The 19,702-nt window shown below is 41.1% G+C and overlaps 1 protein-coding gene across 20 annotated transcripts in view; it reads left to right on the top strand.

The window, feature by feature from the left end:
* LOC125462070 (heparan sulfate glucosamine 3-O-sulfotransferase 1-like) overlaps nt 1-19,702 on the top strand; it is a 123,952-nt gene that overhangs the window by 39,041 nt on the left and 65,209 nt on the right. The window contains exon 1 of one of the 20 annotated variants that reach the window (XM_048551578.2): nt 18,924-19,172. The exons of the other annotated variants lie outside the window; for them this stretch is intronic. The gene's annotated coding sequence lies outside the window, so the exon portion shown is untranslated. Of the gene's footprint in view, nt 1-18,923; nt 19,173-19,702 lie in introns of those variants that run through there. 20 annotated transcript variants of the gene reach the window in all.

The raw sequence follows: 19,702 nt of genomic DNA, 5'->3' as shown, positions 1-19,702 counted from the left end.
TAATTTTTCTGAGCTTGCCGTAGTTTCCCAATTATTTTGCCAATGCCCACAGCAGCCAGGTACTGGGAAAATACAGTTAATTGTTTGTTTTCTTCTATCTGTTCTATGCATGCATTATGAGCTTGATCCAGAAGGGCCCAATACATCCTATAAAAATATAACGTAATAATGAAGGTTTCGAACATGGAAATTTTCACATGAGGGTCACTTGTGCTTTAGATGCTATTTTGTTATTACAAAAACAGAAATTGCTGGAAAAACCCAGCAGGCTTGGCAGCAAGTGTGGAGAGAAAGCAGAATTAATGTTTTCAGTCCAGTGACCCTTCTTTAAATCAGAACCATTTCGTGGTTGTCCAAGCAAATTGGGCTGAATTCCAGGCGAGTTTCACAGAGAGTTTCCCTCTGGCCGCAGTGACTTTTCTTGTAAAGTTTTACATTGTTCTCCTTATTAAGTATGCTCCACTCCCCATGACACTGCCTGGCCCTCATCAGTGGCAAAATGCCCACTGGTGTCAGGACTGTCTTGCTTTCGCACTGAATGCCATTTTCAAATCCCAGCTGTACACTGTGTCAAACACTGTAGGCCTGCTGTGAAGTGGCCACCCGCATCAGAGCAGTGTCCATGGTTTGCAGGATCATGCAGCAGTATCTCAAAGGTAATGATCTTCTGATTTCTGCAAAGAAGATTGCCACCATCTTCTCTCTATTACTTCACAGCTACTCTAACTTTGCCATTACACCTATTTCCCAACAGGGCTGAGGGTCCAACACACTCAATATTACATGCAGCACCTTCCCTCAATGTCTCTCACCCACTCCAAGGTCCCATCCTTGCTGTTGTTTGCGTTTCCTATTCACTCACTTGGGTACCTCACCACCCTTCTTTACTGATGATAGACCAGTCCCCTCACTGGTTGTAGTCTCCTCTGACTGCTTCTGGCTGCCAAACATGACAAGTTACCTGGCTATTTGTCTGTTTTAAATGTAAAGGCAAGGCAGAGAAACTGTGTGCATTCAAGTCGGTGCAAAGTGAGTGAACATGGCTAGCCCTGATTCACTGGTGGGTGCCTCTTCATGAAAAGCACCTGACAGCTGCATTACAATGAACAGTGCTGGTGAGCTGCAAAGAGCAGCGTTAAAGTGTCAAACTGTATTATGTGAGTCTCAAATGTGCCATGATGATGGAGTGAGGCTGGTGCTTAGTCTAAGCCAAACTCTGTAGGCAGAGGGTGCAAGAATTCACTGCCCATGGAACGAGTTGGAATTGCTGGCCAAGGTAGAGGCCCAGAGAAGACACCAGCAGCTGCCAGATACCTGTTCAGACTTTCATGTTTAGTTAGCCTCCACTACCTGGGAAAATAGCAAGCTGCGAATGAACGAACATTCATGCAGTGAGATTCTCCTCTAACCCTGGTTAGAAAATCGTCCTTTTATTTCTCAGCATTCTTCCGATCTCGCCATATTTTCCAACCAACTCACCATCGCCCATTTCATTCAGAATCTGGAAAAATTCCAATCATTTACCTCCCATGCACTCTGACGAAATTCAAAGTGCTAAGCCACACATCATGGGATGACCAGACAATTGACCGAGAGTACAAAATCATACAGCTTAAACTACTCTGGAGAGTTGCAACATTTTAAAAATATGTTTCATTGTTCTAAATATTCCATTACATAATGCGCCCCGCACCTGAAATCAATCTCAGCACATGAAAAGGTTTTGGAAGAATAGCAGAGCTTGCAAACTAAAATCTGGAGAAAGTGCAATCATTTTCTTTCATACATCTTCTAGTCTGCACAGTCAAGAAATCACTCAATTTCTCTAGTGTACAGAGCTGATAAAATGAACGAGCAAAATATATCCTGTTATTTCCCTTTACATCCAAGATAGCAGCAGACACCAGCCTGTTTAGATTAATAGAGCTGGCTCTTTGATACGTGTGAGAATTAGTTGTGGATATATTTATGCATCTGCTGCCACAGACTTGCACTCTGCCACTCTAGGTTTTTGACATACTGGAAATCATTGCATATTAATGGCAATATTCAACTGAGAATTTGGCTGGAATAGGTGTTGTAAGTTTCAGCTAAGCGTATAATTAGGTGCTGTTTCTATTTCGTTCTCAAAAAATTCGTATTAGTATTCAGTAACAGTAGAAATTACCATTGATAATGGCACACTAATGGCAAATGTAGCTATATAATATTTCTCAGTCTGTTATTTTGACAAAATTGTTGAACAGTTCAAAATATATGGGCATGATGCACATTAATAAATTTCACATTGTGGAGAATTTTGATTTTAAGAATATATTGCTGGGTGTACACCACAGGGGATCTGTTTCAGAAAATTTCTTATCCACAAATAAATCTCTTGTCGTGACTGTATTATTTGAAATCTGAACTCAATGCACAAATCAACTTGGCTGGATGAGTGATTTTAAAAGAGCTATGCATCTCTGAGGTTAATTAATCTTAACTATTTCTGTAGTTGGTCAATGCTGTAAATCTTATAGTTTTATCATGTGTTTTAATACTTTTTTTATGCTTCTCATCCTTGGTCCCATCTCAGTGAATCTCCTCTACGTCCTCTCAATGGCCTTGATGTTCTTTTTAAACATACTTAGCCAAAATTACCTCACTGCATTCTTTTTAATGATTTCAGTAGGTTTACTATTTCTTCTATGCCTCAATTTATACACCAAGGGTCATACAATTTTAATTTGAAGCTTTTGCCTTCGAATTTAAAAATGTGCCCTTGCCACCCGTATCACTCACCTTTAATCAGGGCAGGTAATTACCCTTGTTGGGACATTCAGTGATGTTGTCCATGCTTGGGACACCTCGACCAGTTTATATAATAAACTATTTCCCAAACACTCTTGCCAGTGAGGAGAACAAAGGGACACAGAGCTCAGTTTGAGATTCAACTTGATTTTATGAACAAAATATCCCTCTTTTTTAAAAAAAACACAATTTGAGCACTTCCCAAATTTCCACAGTATTTACCCCCTGTCTAGCTCCATCCGTCTGTGAAAGGATATTACCCGCAATGATCTAAATGTTTGCACTGGGCCGTTGGAATCTCCTTCCTCCCTGGTGTATGGCTGGCTGTCTGCCACAAAGGTGGGTCTCACAGGCCGAGGGTGGGGGATGCGGGGGGTTGGGAGGGGGTGCATTTCTTCTCCAGCATCCCCTTGGGTTGCCACGTGGTCTCTGTCCATGGGTCATGTTGCAAGTCTTCACCGAGGGGGTGGCAGTCAGTTACGTGTTTCTATCCCCCTTGCTCTGGGCCTTCCAAAATGGTCTGTGGAATTTGGCCAATGGGGTCCCTTCACTGTTGCCTTACTAGGAAGATGTAAAGAGCATGGTCTCAGGCACTGGCTCGAAGTCAAGGTGCCAGAGAGCCTGATTGTTACTTTCTCCTGTATGCAAGCCTTGGGCTGGTCGTAGTTGCTTCCCCTGAATGTTTGTGACCTCTTTTGACCTTGGTTTCCACTGTTCTGTGTAGCCTGTTGTTTAATATAGCCTGGCCAATTTTCTGTCAGGCCCAATTTCTCTGGCTGTGAGTCAATTTAGAATGTCCAAATATATGCCCTTGTCTGTTTCATCACAGTAAACCTTTTGCACCTTTTTGAAAAACAGTTAATTAATTATTTACCTGGGAGCAGAGGCCTCAGGATAACCGTGTCACTGTAGTACAAAATGCTTGAGGAGAAAGAAAAACATTTGCTGCAGATTTTGAACAGTGAAAGAACTGTGCACCCCTTTTACCACACCTTAAAGTGTCAGGAACAGTTGATTGTAACTGCTTAACATCTCCACTGTGACTCCAACTGGGAAGGTGATGGCCTAGAGCTATTATCACTGGGCTGTTAATCCAAAGACCTAGATAACAACATTCTGGGGACCCAGGTTTGAATGCTGCATTGGAAGATGGTGGAATTTGAATTCAATAAACATCTGGAATTAAGAGTGTAATGATGACTGTGAATCCATTGTCGATTGTTGGAAAAACCCATCTGGTTCACTAATGTGCTTTAGGGAGGAAACTGCCATCATTACCTGGTCTGGTCTACATATGACTACTGACCCACAGCATTGTGGCTGACTGTCAAGTGCCCTCTGGGATTAGGGATGGGCAATAATTGCTGCCTAGCCAGCAATGCTCTCAACTGTGAATGAATATAAGAAAACTTTCTCCTGCAGTTGTTCAAAGTGTGAACAGCTGACAGATTTCAGGCCATTTCAATCAGCTGTTCGGTGCATTCAGATGGATGTTGGTCATATATGTCATTACCCAACACAGAGGGGTGCCACAGGATCCACACATTTTGGCAATAGGATGTTGAATATGTTATAATGCTTTTCTAGGAGATGTGTACTTCACCTGTCAATATTGACAAGGTTTCCATTTTCACAAACCATGATCTTCTCTCTGCCTGGTCTGTTATTGGCTTACTACAGTTGATTTTTAGACCAAATCATAGAAACCCTACAGTGTGGAAAGAAGTCATTTCACCCATCAAGTCTGTGCCAACCCCCTGAATAGCATCCCACCTAAACCCAGACCCAGTATCTCTGCCCTATTCCCATAACTCCATGGCCAATCTATCTCAGCTGCACATCTTTGTACTGTAAGAGAAACTGGAGCACCTGGCAGAAACAGGATGAATGTACAAACTCCACACTGACAGAATTGAAGCCAGTTCCTTGGCAATGTGTGGCGACAGTGCTAGACACTGTGCCTCCCATAATCCCCGATTTTCTTCATTTTGCAAGCTGAACATGCATCTTTTTGAAGTTGATAATTTGATGATCACAAGGTAAAAACTGCCAATTTGGACTGCTTCAGTCTAACAGCCTCTTCAAAATCATTTATCAAAAGAAAGTGTGGACTATAAAATAAGGTTAATTTTCTAAAATGTTAAATGAGTTCTGTTTCTGTCTTATATTTTGCTCTGTGTAGCAATGTAGGAGCTGCCTGACTATTGACACTGACAGTGAAGCAAGCAAGCAAGACTCAGTAAACAGTGTTGATTAGCATTAAATGCTTGTTAAACTTATCATCTGCCACTTAGTGTGTAACTGTGTTAGCAAGAACATGCCCATTAAAGGTAGCAAGGACAACATTTAAACCCTTTAAGACTACTCTTCTATGTATCATGTTGTATATTTTAGTGCATATGTTCATTCTCTTCTAATTACTCCTCCCAAATGTTTGAACTCCTATTATGCTGCAATAACTGTCAATTGCCATCTATCTACCCACACAGAGGATGGAATTGAATTCGTGGTGTGCTATCCCCAATGGTGAAACTGAAGGTGGATGTCAAAGCTGCTTCTGAGCTCAGCCCTACAAAGAATCTTCACCCATGCTCTTGCTGATATTTAGAGAGTTAAATCTCTTCCAGTTCACAAAACAGCTGACTATTTCCATATTGCTCTGATGACACCATGATTCCAGTCAATTATTCCTTGCGCTCTGGGAAATGAGTGATGGCTGAAAAATCCATTGCCCTGAATGTTAAGCTATCATCATTGGTTTCACCACTAATGAACCTGTTTCAAACTGGTGCCAAGCTTTTCTACTCAGTTACCCACAAACAGGGTATAGGTGAGGGAGAAGGAATCAAAACCAACCAAGGTGTTGTTTATGCTGCCATCAACATCTTCTAAAAGTTTAAACATACTGGACTGTGTAAGGTCTGGTGATGATAATCATAGAGTGAACAAGATGTGGTTTAATACATGTTTACAACAATTTACAGGTTATAAGAATAAGTCGCACCATTGCTACAAAGTCAGTGATGAAGAACAAGCCTTAGTTCTGGCTCCCATGTGTCCTACTTTACTCCCACCAAGTGTTCATGATAATTGACAGTAGGTGGCACTTCTTACGCTTTCATGCAATGTGGGCATCACTGGCAAAACCAGCATTTATTATGGGCCCGGAGTCATAAATAACCGATCAGTTAAGGATGGCAGATTTCCTTATTAGTAAACCAGATGTTTTTCTTTCACAATAAAATAGTTTCATGCATACTGTTACTGAAATTAGTTTTCAATTTCATATTTATTAATTGAAACTAAATCCCACGAGCTGCCATGGTGGGATTTGAACCCGAGCCCCCATAGCATTAGCCTGGTCTCCGGATTACCACCTTAGTGCCACCCGCTTCACCTAAATTATTTCACCCAATCAAGTATTAACCATTTCAGTGCCATATTGTCCAGAATTTGTTTTCCCTAATTTTTGTCACATATTTATTTGTATAATTGTATGTATCACTACCTCATCTTGGAACAGCAAAAATGGTGCAGTTACCATAGTCTTACCAGTCCATTGGGCTACACTCTTATTAGAAAGTGAGAACTGGTGGTGTTTAACCTGAGGATCACCACACCTGAGGCAAGTGAGAAGCTAAGAAGGAGAATCCTTCATGGTAACCTCAGTCAGTACAGAATCTGAACCCACGCTGTTGGTGTCACTCTGCATCACAAATCAGCCATTCAACCAACTGAGCTAAACCAATCCCAAGTGCATTGGTAAAAGACAAGACATTCCTTGTCTCTCTTCTGCTCTTGTCAATCTTGCTAAAGACAGTTATGATTTGCCGACCATTGTGCCACCATTGATCTGGTGTATGACACAATTTCATTAATGAAAATGCATCATGATTGGATGTCATTATCTGCATTTTCCCCTGAATGTAGATGGTTTCATAAGCAAACTTATTATGACAAAATTGAAATCTTTGTACGCTCAGGGCATTCTTGTAGGTCTCTGCTCACCAGTGAAGAAAGTAAAGTTTTCTGTTTCAAGAACCACATTCAGATCAAGGATATAATCTGAAAATCTCTCCCAAATTCAGGTAACTCTTTCCTCTTTCTCAATCACTGCATATTGTATTTCTGTATCAGATGAAGTCTGTGAGGTATGATAGCCCAGTTTGCAACACTGATCTTGGTGTTCATGGAAGAGTATTCCCTCCTAAATCTGCAACTGAAAAATCAGCTGGAACTATCATTGGAAATAAATGATTAAAATGAACAGAGATGTCTGTTGATGTCAACGTTTTCCTTAACCTTCTGAAGGCTAGTCTGATAATGAGGATACCAACTCCATCTTTGAGTCTTCATGAGGAGTTGTCTTAAGGATGCTCTTGTGGTCACATGGTTAAGCAATAAATGTTGCCAGTTGATTAACCACACCAAGAGTCTTTGAAGACCCTGGATTGACTATGAAGGGGCTTGAATTGTCTGAGGATCAGCCATTATAACCATTCCTGTCAAAAAAAAATGGGTTCTTTGGTGAAATTCACACTTGTCATTATGCATTATGTTCATTCTTGTAAACATTTTAGTACCATATGCTTCCTCAGATCATATTCCACTACTGTTGCCCAAGAGGTCAATATAGGATCATAAGAACAAGAACAGGCCATTCAGCCTCTTAAGCCTGTCCACCATTCAATGGGATCATGGCTAACCTGTGGCCTAACTCCATATACTCACCTTTGGTCCATTCCTCTTAGTAACTACACTTAACACAAAGTTATCTATCTCAGATGTAAAATTAACAACCGATCCAGCATCTTCTGCCATTTCTGGAAGTGAGCCCCAAACATCAACTGTATGTCTAACATCTCTTCTGAACTGTCTGGCTCTAACTCTCAAACTATGTCCCTCCTACTCCCAGAATCCTCAACAAGTCAAAATAGTTTATCCTGTCTTTTATGATTAATTAGTTAAAGACTTTGATCAGATCTAAATTCGAGTGAAAATGGCCCGATTTTGAATAATCTGTCCTCATAATTATGCCTAAAGTCCAGGTATACTTCCTGTAAACCCATGTTGTACTCCCTCAAAAGCCAATATATCTTTCTCAGGTGCCCAGATCTGCTCACAGTATTCCAAGTGAGGTCTAACTTGAGTTTTGGATAACTGCAACGTAACTTCTGCATCCCAATAATCCAGTCCTCCAGATATAAGGGTCAACATTCCATTAACTTCCTTGATTATTTTCTGCCGCTATAACATTATAAAGATCTGTGCACCTGAAAGACTAAGTCTCCTTGCGTATCCTGTATTTAACTTCATACCATTGAGAAAGTACCCTGATTCATTCTTTTCTTAGTCTTTAAATTACGCAATGCTCCTCTGATAAAAATGACTGGGATCATGAATTTACTGGATCCTTATTCATGGATTGTGTGTTTTACCCTCATAGAGTTATAGATCCGGGCAGAACAGAAACAGACCCTTTGGTCATCCATGTCGACTAAATAAATCTAGGTCCATTTGCCAGAATTTGGTCCATATCCCTCTTAAACCCTTCCTAGTCATATACCCACCCAAAGGCCTTTTAAATGTTATAATTGTACCAGCCTCCACCACTTTCTCTGGCATCTCATTCCAAACACTCACCACTTTCTACGTGAATAACTTGCCCCTTAGGTCCCTTTTGAATCTTTCCCCTCTCATCTTAAACCTATGCCCTCTAGTTTTTGACCTGCCCACCCCAGGGAAAAGACCCTGTCTTTTCACTCAATTCATGGCCCTCATTAGTTCTGTTTCTTCCAGCTGTACTTCACAGTGTCCACGAGCTGAGATGACAACCCCCGAACTGAGCTGCAAGTTATTTGTTTTCAAATTCTCATCCTTCACAGCTTGAATTTTTCCAGCATTTAAAGTTTTCCTTTGTGCCAAGGAATTTTAGTTTTGGCTCATGCAAGTCTGATTTCTGTTCACCTCCCAGTGAAACTCAGGCAACATTCCCACAAACCACAGCCTCACATTGCAACCTGGACCTCTGTCTTGGAGCTGAGGATGTTTTCTCTGTCAGTATATCTCTCATCAAGTTTTAAATACTTTGTTTTTTTTAAATTATTCTTCAGTTTTCAGTGTTGCCATGAGTATTTTTTTTAGATTCATTGTCCTCAGCAAACAGCATATCTCTTAAACTTCTGTATTTACAGCATGTTTCGTTCATCAAGAGAGGTGCTGCTTATTTAAATTTCCAGATCCTATGCCAAGGGTCTTGACGTGGGTGCAGCCATTTGTGTATCTGTTGCATGGGTTCTTGAGGGGCTTACATTTCGTGACATGCGCAAGCTTGTAGAGTAAACATGATGGAGTATATTGCTTTTCTGCAAATATTGACAGGTTATAAAAACAGGCTGCACTTTACTACAAAGACTATTGGAAGGCCCTAACTTTACGTCTGTCTCCCACAAGACCCTACTTTGCTCTTTCAATAAGTGATATTATTGCAGTGGATGGTATTTATTGCACACAATCAAATAATAACACTTTCAGACCCTTTCAGACCTATAACCATTATTTGCAGCAGCATTGAGGAGATATGGAAAAATCTAGCAAGAGAAGTGTAAAAGGATTTTGTGTAAGATCATAGAATCTCTACAATATAGAAGCAGGGCATTTGGCCCATCAAGTCCACACCGACCCTCTGAAGAGCATCCCACCCTGACCCACCCTCCTATCCCTATAACTCAGCATTTTTCATAGCTAATCCACCTAGCCCACAAATCCCTAGATACTATGGGCAATCCATCTAATGTGCACATCATTGGACTGTGGGAGAAAGCCAGACCATCCAGGGTAAACCGATGCAGAGACAGGGAGAATGACTGCTACCCAAGGCTGGAATCAAACCCAGGTTGCTGGCACTGTGAGGCAGCAGTGCTAACCGCTAAGCCACCATGCCACCCCATGTACTGACATACAAATAAGGAAACCAAGGAGTTTGTTGTCTGATTGGCTCTATATCAGGCCACAATCGTGTCATTTCAGCTTGCTGACCCGGACCACTTGTAAACCGAATCCAGAAGACGACTCTCTGAAACACTTCCGCCAAACCATTACAAATGACAAACACACTCATACTGAGCCAGGCTACAAGTTCCCCCTCCCCCACTCCCAACTCCCCCGCCAAACGATACCCAATCCAAGGCCGAGAGCCATGAACTGAAACGTAGGCCTGGACTCTCCACCTTTCTGGTTCTCCTGAAACAGGATGGTTTGGGACAAGGAATCCCCCAGCCTCTGTGGATGAGCAAGCCCACTGGATCTTCCAGTAATTAGGGAGCTGATTGGCTGACAGTGCATCTTCTTCTGGAATTAAAACCCATAAACAGGATGTTCTGGTTCCAAGTGCAGATTGACCATGGGAAAGCTCTTTTTGTTTGGAGACAGGGGTGTGTTGACTGGCTTCTGGAATTCGGGGTGTTGTGAAGGTAGGGACTCTGGCAGGAGGTAGAAGCAGAGTCTCTCGATGGCTACCTTTCATGTCCTAGCTCCCATCACTTGAAAGTGGACAATTTAATGAAGATTGAGGGAAGCTCTCACCTAACTGTCTACCTGCTGCCAGTAGTACGGGCCAACATTTCCACATCCCACCTGGAGCAGCATGAGCTCCATATGAGTGAATTAATTAGCCACTTCAGAGCCTCACTTGTTGACAGGTTGGGAAGATACAGCTTGGGCTATCCCACCCAGAATGTAAATAGGGAAAATGTAGTTAGGCAGAGGAGTTCAGCTCAAATACCACCTGAACTAATTAAGCCGACTTCCTACCTCCAGATATAGGGCACTTTCCTTCCCATGAGTGGGCTGATGGGGGTGCTGGGGGGTGGGGATAGGCTTGTTCAAGTGTGCATGTCGCCTTTCCCCTGGAACCTGCCTGCATTGTGGTTGACATTCCTCCTCCATATACAGACCCACTCCGCAGTGTCCTGAGAGGTTCCTTTAGTCATGTGATCCATTCCAACTTCAGGCTGGGCCTAGTGCCAGACCTAATCAAATTTCGCCTGCAAATCTGGAAAATCCCTGCCAGTCAGCACCCTCTGATTGACCCATTGGACAACCCACAGACAGTGCTGACTCTGTCATTGAGACCCCTCATTTTGTTTATCTACATGGACTGGACCCAAACTCCCCAGTCACACCCAAGACATGAGGACTTTTCCCATGGGACAGTTCCACTTCCCCTTCACCCTGGCTACCCCTTGCTGGTCCTGAGCCTCCATGTAAGCTGTCATTCCCATACACCCCCCCGTGCACAGATATTTCAACAAAGCTGATACATACCTACTTTAAAAGATCATGAGCCACGAGTTTCCTGTGTACTGCTGACTTATCCTTGAAGGTAGGACTAAGCTTCAAGAAGGTTTTAAAGGTAACGACTATTCATAGCACACAAATAGTACAGGTAGGAACATGTCATGGAGTGGTCTGAGTCCTGACCCACTGCTGCCATGTCAGTTTGAAATCTGCACCACACTTCAGTTATTACTGAGATAACTCCACGAAGGCTGGTATTCCATCACCAAGTCACCCTTTATTTACATGTGCATAGTACATGACACTGACCCAGTTAGCTCAGAGCCAGCTCCTAGAGTAAAAGGAGCCCCTGTTTATGTCTGAGATAACAAGGTGTAGAGCTGAATGAACACAGCAGGCCAAGCAGCATCAGGGGAGCAAGAAAGCTGACATTTCGGGTCTAGGCCCTTCTTCAGATTGCTTGGCCTGCTGTGTTCATCCAGCTCCACACCTTGTTATCTCAGATTCTCCAGGAGCTGCAGTTCCTACTATCCCTGTTTATGTCTTTCAGTCAGCGCTCCCAAATTGGACCAGATTAATAGTCACAGTCAGGGAGCCCTTATTCTATGAGGTCCACTTGACTGACCTTGTTCCAGTCACTATACCTGCATAAAAAACTCAGTAGCTACAATTTCCAATCTGTGAGCTGTCATTATATTCTGCTCAAGCCTTCTTATAATTTACTAAAGCTCTTAACATTTTCATGAAGTTTGTGTGAAGGGAAAACATCTTTCGTAACGTTGATTTGCCGAGCTGTCAATGACTACATTACCCCTGGGAATGTGCCTGGCTTATAAAGCAACATTGAAATATCTGTAAACTCAGTTTAGCAACCTCTGACAGCAAGCTTATGTGTAACTATCCACAACTGTTTGAGAAAACATTTCAAATTCTAGGCAGGTGAAAAATTACATATTGGTGAAAAATTACATATTGGATGTACTACGGTCACTGGTTATTGACCAGTATAAACCGTATTACAACCAATTTATTTTGAACACAACATTAGAATGTACCACACAATAAGTAAACCTCCTATAAAAGGTCTATTAAACCTGCCTCATTAAAGTATAATCCTCCGGTTTTACCATTCCTGTTTATCCCAGACAGCCGCTAGAGACTGAACGACTAATTCTTGGCCGAATGATACAAATGGTCATTTTCTAATACTAAAGACATCAATTGCAATGGTGTAGATTAAAATTTATAACATAGTTTCCCTGTGTAATAATCTACCAGCATCCTGCACGTTCCCTAAAGATGATTCCAAATGAAATGGGAAGCTTTGGAGCATATGACAACTTGCCGTACTGCCTGCTCCAGATTCAGCATCATCTCCTGCCTGACCCAAGGTTTTAAGCTCAGCAAATGTGGAAGATTCAGCAGTCCATTTAGCACGGGCACAAGAGCACAAAAACAGAGAGTGCTGGAGAAGCCATGAAGAGATACTGCCAGAGCTGCTGAGTTCCTCCAACACTTCCTGCTTTTATTTCAGAAGTCAAACAAAGGGTTTGTTAGTAAATTTTGAAACAAATGTAGAATTTAATAACATAGGTGGAGGTTTTTATATTCACCCCCTGCAGCTGGGAAAATTACATACTGCAGGGCAGTCAGTGTCAACTGTCCAGTGCAATATGTTCCACTGTGTACTTATATCGATAACTGTGAGTGGAAGATAAATCAGAATATGAGGGAGAATGAAATGTTAACAGAGTTCAATGAAGAACAATAGGAAGATCTTCAAATGAAGCCAAAATTCCACAGGAATTGGACTGAATGACCTGTTCCTGTGTTGTATATTTGACATATTCTGCATGTTTCAAAAAGCTCTGAGTACAGATCCCAGAAGTGGTACAAATCTAACCCAAAGGAATTATCCTCACAGATCAGCAAATTGCATTCTTATCCTCATCATTTGTTGCTTCATAGTTAGTTCTGTTGAAGCCTCGAGAGGTTGGCATTTCATAGCATTCTATTTAAGTTTGAGGCTACACCCAGGTACACAGGGAAGCAGGGGAGAAAGATTACCCTCATTGTACTCAGCTGCTGAATCAGTATTCCTCTGTTGAGCAGATTCAGAGGCACTCTTCTGATACAGTGGTAGTGCCCCTGAACCAGGAGAACAGGTTCAAGCTCCACCTGCTCTAGTGCTGTGTTATAATATCCCTGAGGAAATTGATTAAGAATATAATTCAAAACACCAGGCTGATAGTTATGAATTACCTCACAAGCTTTCCACTCAAACTCGGAAATGTTGTCAAAGGGTTCTCGTGTACCAGTGGTAGCATCCCTATCTCTGAGCCAGGAGGACTTTGTTCAAGTCCCACCAGCTCCAGAAGCATGTCATAGCGTCTCTGAACAGATTAATTAGAAAATATCTACAGTCTAATACATGCTTGTAACAAGGAAAAAGCAAACCTTGTGTTGTAGAGTGGTAGTGACCTCGTCTCTGAGCCAAAAGACCTAGATCCAAATCCCACATGATCCAGTGCCATGTCATAACATTTCTGAACAGAAATTAAGCAGATCCAGGAGGGAACTTTGCTGTGGTAGTGGTCCTATCTTTGAGCCAAGAGGACTGATTCAAGTCCCATCAGCTCCAGAGGTGTGTAATAGCAGCTCTAAACAGGCTGGTGAGAAAGTATCAACATGAGCATAAAGCAGATCCAGAAGCAAAACAAAAGCCAATCCAGAAGGGGCTGTTTTGGAGTGGCAGCCTCCCTGTTTCTGAGCCAGAAGGCCAAGGTTCCAGTCTCACCTGTTTTACAAGTTTACCATTACAAATCTAAACAGGTTGCTTAAAAAGAGCCATAAAGCAGATGCAGACAGGCTGTTGTGGTGTGATGGTAGTGTCCCAAACTCTGAGCCAGGCGACCTGTATTCAAGTCCTACCTTCTCCAGATAAGTGGCGTAATATGTCTGATCAGGCTGGATTAAAACAAAATAAAGCAGATCCTCGAGAGGTTTTGCATATGAATATCCAAATGACTGCACAGGCAACTTACTGATAGTGGTCAGTAGTTTGGGGAAAAGATCTCAATGATTTGATGGTGGGAAAGCCACCCGGCTGCCTATGATAACATTTCCGGATATAGAACAAAAACAAAACACAGCAGCTATACTAATTGGCAGCACGGGTGTTTTACTGGAAGCAGTAAATAGTAAAAAAAATGTCATGGTGAATTGGTGGGAAAAAAAGAAATTTGGTTTGTGTAAGAGTACTCTGGATATATGTATATAAACCAGATCCAAAGTGTAAATCTAATTGGCTGAGCAGGGAATTTAGAGAATAATTGAATGATTCTTAAAAATAAAACTTGAGAGAACCAACAAGTGAGAAAGATCTACTTATTCTCACCAGTCAACCCATTGCAGACACATCTGCCCATCCATGACAGCATGGATAGGTGTGACCACCTCACAGCCCTTTTGGAGGCATCTTCACACATTGCCCATTATGTTGTGTTGTTATATACTGCTCTAACTGGGATAGATTTCAATTTGATCCAGAAGCTCAAACGTGGGTATCAATGAGGCAATGTGGGCTATCAGCAGGAGCAAAGTTGTATTCAGCCATAACCTGTAACCTTCTGGTCCAGATACCCCCATTCTAACACTACCATAATCCAGAGGCCCATGCTAATGTTCTGAGGACATGGGTTCAAACACACTTATAAGGGGTTTGGAATATAGGAGTAGGGAAGTCTTACTGCAACTGGATAAAGTACTGTTGAGACCAGATCTGGAGTAGCGTGAGCAGCTTTGGTGCTCTTATTTAAAGAAAGATATCATTTCATTGGAGGAAGTTCAGAGAAAGTTTACTGAGATGATCCCTGGTATGATGGGAATGTTTTCTGAGCAATGACTAAACAGGTTGGGACTCATTAGAATTTAGAAGCATGAGACAGAAGAAAGGCTAGAGAAGGCAGAGTGTTCCAGAAGACACAATCTGTGCAAACTGAGAGAGTTTTAATTTATCGTTGTCCTATTAATTGGCTTTATATAAATGAGACTTATGTTTGTTTGAACAGCATTCCAATAGAATTTAGTTCAGTTAGGGAATAGTCAGTGCTCAGGAGGGAATTGTTCGGTTTGTTAGTAATTCTGCTAATTTGTTCATTGCTAGGGTTAAATTAATAAATTGTCACTTGTTATTTATAAAGTCAATTAGGGGTTTTCTTTCATTTCACCTCCCTTTCTCTGTAACAGTTTAACAGATTAGGTGAGGTGAGACGGGAAGCTCTGGGTGTTTCGGGTTTAGTTATTAGAAGGGGACCTCTACACTTGCCGTAACCAATTGGAGGCTTGTGTTTCAATTCTAATTATCAGAGGGGTTTGACCTCCCCCTATTAACACCACTGAAAAAGATTGAAATAACATGCGTAGTTTGGAAAATGTCAGAGCAATCCAGCTCTTTTTATAGCATTGGTTCAAACATGGGCAAAAGAACAGTATTCCTGAGTTTAATGTTTGATATCAAGGCAACATTTATCTGCCCTCTCAAAATTCTAAGGGAATCAGGAAAAACTCTTTTTCTACTGGTTGGAGTTATACAGCACTGAAAAGAAGGCGATTGTGCTGTTCAAAGTCAATCATCTCATGACCCAGGTGATCAATGCAGGTGTTCCTCAGGATAATGTCGTAGGCCCAAACATCTTCAATTGCTCTGTCAATGATCTTCCCTCCAATAGATAATTATAATGGCAGATGCAATACAATGTGCTAGCAGTATGTACGTTCTACAAGATGCACTATGCCAACTCAACATGCTCCCTTTGGCAATTTCCAAACCTAGAAGGACAAGGGCAGCAGACGTGTGTAGAGCCATCACCTGTCAATTCCCCTCCAAGGCACACATCACCCTGACTGGAAACAACATTGGTATTCCTTCACTGTCGCTGGGTCAAAATTCTAGAACTTGCTTCCTAATACCACATGGACTGGGCTTGTTCTAGAAGGCAACACAGCACAATTACACAAGGGCACCTGGAGTTAAGCTACAAATGTTAACCTTGGCAGCAATGCTGACATCCATAAAGACATTTTTAAGAAGCCCTTCCCCCATTGACCAAGACTCATTTTCATTCATTCATTGATTTCGCTGTGGGCAAAGTGAAAGCTTTCCCCCAAAGTTATGTGAAATACAGCTCATCAATTTCCTGCTTTGATATGGGATACTTTCTGTTAAATAATACAAACTACAATTTCTAGCAATAATGAGATTTGCTACTCTGCTGATGTGTTTAAGTGTGAATTCATAAAATATTAATGTGTTTTACTTCAGTGCTCTCCTCGCTGCGTGCTGCAGCTTAAATGAGAAAGTTGAATGTTATTTTGGTTAGTGTCTTGAGCTGTGTGAGTTGCTGCAGTTGCAGTTACTCATATAAATTGAGCTAAATACTTTTTATCTTTTAGTTACAATGGTTTATCCCGTCTGTTGCTTGTGTTCTTCTGTGGAATGATTCAAGCTGAGACTGTGAATCCTGACTACTGCCTGCATTTAGTTATCTGCATGATTCGTAACAACACTCCTGTTACTGCTTATTTGCCTTGCAAAGCAAGGGAGAGGTGTCAAAGATACACACAAGACCGCTGAGAGGCTTTAGCTGCTGAGATTATCTTTAACTGATTTAGGGACAATTTAGCAGCATCCGAGCCTCTGGGGACCAATGAAAATTTAGTTGGAGCCACGAATAATCTGTGGCCCTTAATAATACTTCTTAGCATCTGTTTTGCAGCAAAATGATTTTAATGCCACAGCTGGATTTATCGCATGATACTTCTCCAAGGAATTATTCTAATAATATGTTCCTGCCATTCTGAAGTGATACTCTGAGACATGCATGTACACCGGTAAACATTATTGACATATTAAATCAATTGAAAACTAATGGTTAAAAAATCATTAATAAGCACTTACAATTTATTAATTTTTACACTCAGCAGGTGAATTCAGGGTATTTGAGGAATGAAGCAAATGATTTAATGGCCTTGATACCATGGTTGCAACTGACTGAGTTTTGATATCTGACTTTTACTTCCTTCACTGTGGCAGTGAATTCCAAAGCTCACCATGTTCTGGGTGAAGAAATTTCTCCTCAGTTCACTCTCTTAAAATGTTTAACCCTTATCCTTAAAATATGATTGCTGATCCTGGACTCTCCATCATTGGGAACCACAATGGAGTTGTCTAGACCTGCTAGGATTTTGTAGGTTTCCATAAGTCCCTCTCATTCTTTTAAACTCCAGTGAATACAATCCTCACTGATTCAATCTCTCCTCATACATCAACCCTGCCATCTCTGGAATCACTTTGGTAAACCTCTGCTGCACTCCCTTTATAGCAAGCACACCCTTCCTCAGATAAGGAGACCAGAACTGCACAAAATATTCCAGGTGTGGCCTCAGCAAACCCCTGCATAATTACAGCAAGTAATCCTTTTTCCTGTCCTCGAATCCTCTCATTGTTAAGGCCAATGTACAGTTTCAAATGATATTCTGTGATCTAACATTTAGATCAATTGTGTAACAGGTGTCAAATTATGCAAACAAATGGTGTTTTCTTTTGCCTTCTAATTTGACTTGAAACTATTTCTGTGCAGTTGATATTGTTTCAATGACCCTGAGAAAAGTTTTGTTCTGGGATGTACGTGACAGCAGCCTTACTTAACCCGAAATGGCCCAGCAAACCACTTAGTTCAAGGACAATTAAAGACGAAGAACAAGTGCCAGCCTTGTCAATGATACTCACATCCTGTGAAAAAATAGTGAAAAAAATGTCTAGGGGTTCAATCGTAAAATCAATTGTTACTGTGCCAAAAGTCAGACAGGATAATCGTTTTTAAAAACCGAAAGAACTGCAGAGGTTGTTTACCACAGACACGAACAGAAAATGCTGGTAAAGCTCAGCAGGTCTGTCAGCATCCATGGAGACAATCAGAGTTAACATTTCTCATGGCTTTGATGCAAACTTTGATCTAGGTAATAGGTGCAGGAAAGACCCATCAAAAATAAGTGGGGTTGATTATTATAACAGCAATGGTCTCCTCTTGGTGAAGTTGGTGCTGAGCATGGGTTCTTATTCACCAACAGTTTTCCATTTCCCTGACCACAAAAAATTTATAGAAAACATTTATTGTTTTAGAATCGAATGGACAATGTTATAATCTGACAGGTGGGGAAGGCAGGTTATGTGTGTAACTAAAACTATGCGTGGCACTCACGTGAGACTGACTTCTTTCACTGTTTCAAAGCTTCATATCAATATTCATGCCCCGAGACACCTTAGCACATGAAAATCCAAACGTCTCTCAATGTCTCAAGGCCCAAACAAGCAGTCATGAAGGAAATCCTTTCAGAAAAGCTCAAAATTTACCTCTTGTTAAGTGAAAATAGAGGATAACTGAATGACCTTCTGTGATATAATGTTTTATACTGCTCTATATAATCCAGAAACTACTAGAGAAGAAATATTTGCTCTACAGGGTTTACCTGAATGACAAAAAGTCTTCATTATATCAACGGGACTTCTGATGCAAGTTCAGAGAGATGCAAGACATTTGGTTGAATTCGACAGCACACAAGCTTTATTCACACTATGATGAAGGTGTATAATATATTTTCATTACTTTTATTTGGGAACAAGGATTCTAAGGTTGAGGTGAATGAGATCTTGACTTTTAGTTTTGTGAAGTGACCCTTTTATTTAAAAGGGTTAAACAGCAGTTTTAAGAAATCATGTGACTTAAGCTAAATGACACATCAAGCTACATGGTGAAATATTGCTGAATTGTTTGCTAAGTTGAGCTTTTGCAACTCAGAGGAAAAGAGGCCAGAAGTAGGTTCAGCTCAGAAGAAAAGATCCTTACCAGCTAAGAATAGTTAAAGAAACTGGAAAAGGGCCTCACCATTTTCTTTAGAGTTGAATGGAAAGAAAACAATAAATTAGCTTGTGTATGTATTTCTCAGGGTGAGATATAGAAAATCACAGCTGGTGAATATGCAGAAAGTTGTCAAAAAGAAGTTTTTGTCACCTTGCCAGTCAGGTAAGAAATTAAAGATTGATCGTATGAGTGGTACTTCACCAGTGCTGAGTGTAAGGGATATTGCTAGGAAAAACGGTTGAATCTTTCTTTTTGTTATTCGTAAGTTTTTTCCAAACCTTGTATGTATTTGCCTTTTATTTCTGTACAATCAAATTATGTTTTGTTAAAATTATATTAGCAGCCTGGCGTGAATATGTTAAGTAACCAAATTGCAAAAACAAAACTTGAGGTCCATTAACCCAGCTTTCATTGTGGGATCTGATTTGTCTAATTTTACTATCAACTTGGATCATGTCAATAAGCCAACAGCAAAGACAGGGGATTCCATGATGATCTAAAATTGGTTAACCAGTCCCATGCTACTGCTTCAGCATGAAACCTTGGTGTCAATAGATTAATACTGCTCACAGAAAAAGCCCAAATTCCTGAAAGATTGGTAGATCACTTTAATCGTGTCCACAATCAGCCTTCATCTGTCAACGAAGAAGTAAACGACAGGCTGCCATAGCTTTCCATCAGCTTTTCTCTTG

Source organism: Stegostoma tigrinum, chromosome 20 (assembly GCF_030684315.1).
Source record: "Stegostoma tigrinum isolate sSteTig4 chromosome 20, sSteTig4.hap1, whole genome shotgun sequence".
In the NCBI taxonomy this organism is placed as follows: Eukaryota; Metazoa; Chordata; class Chondrichthyes; order Orectolobiformes; family Stegostomatidae; genus Stegostoma; species Stegostoma tigrinum.
This window is presented reverse-complemented; position numbering and strand designations above follow the sequence as displayed.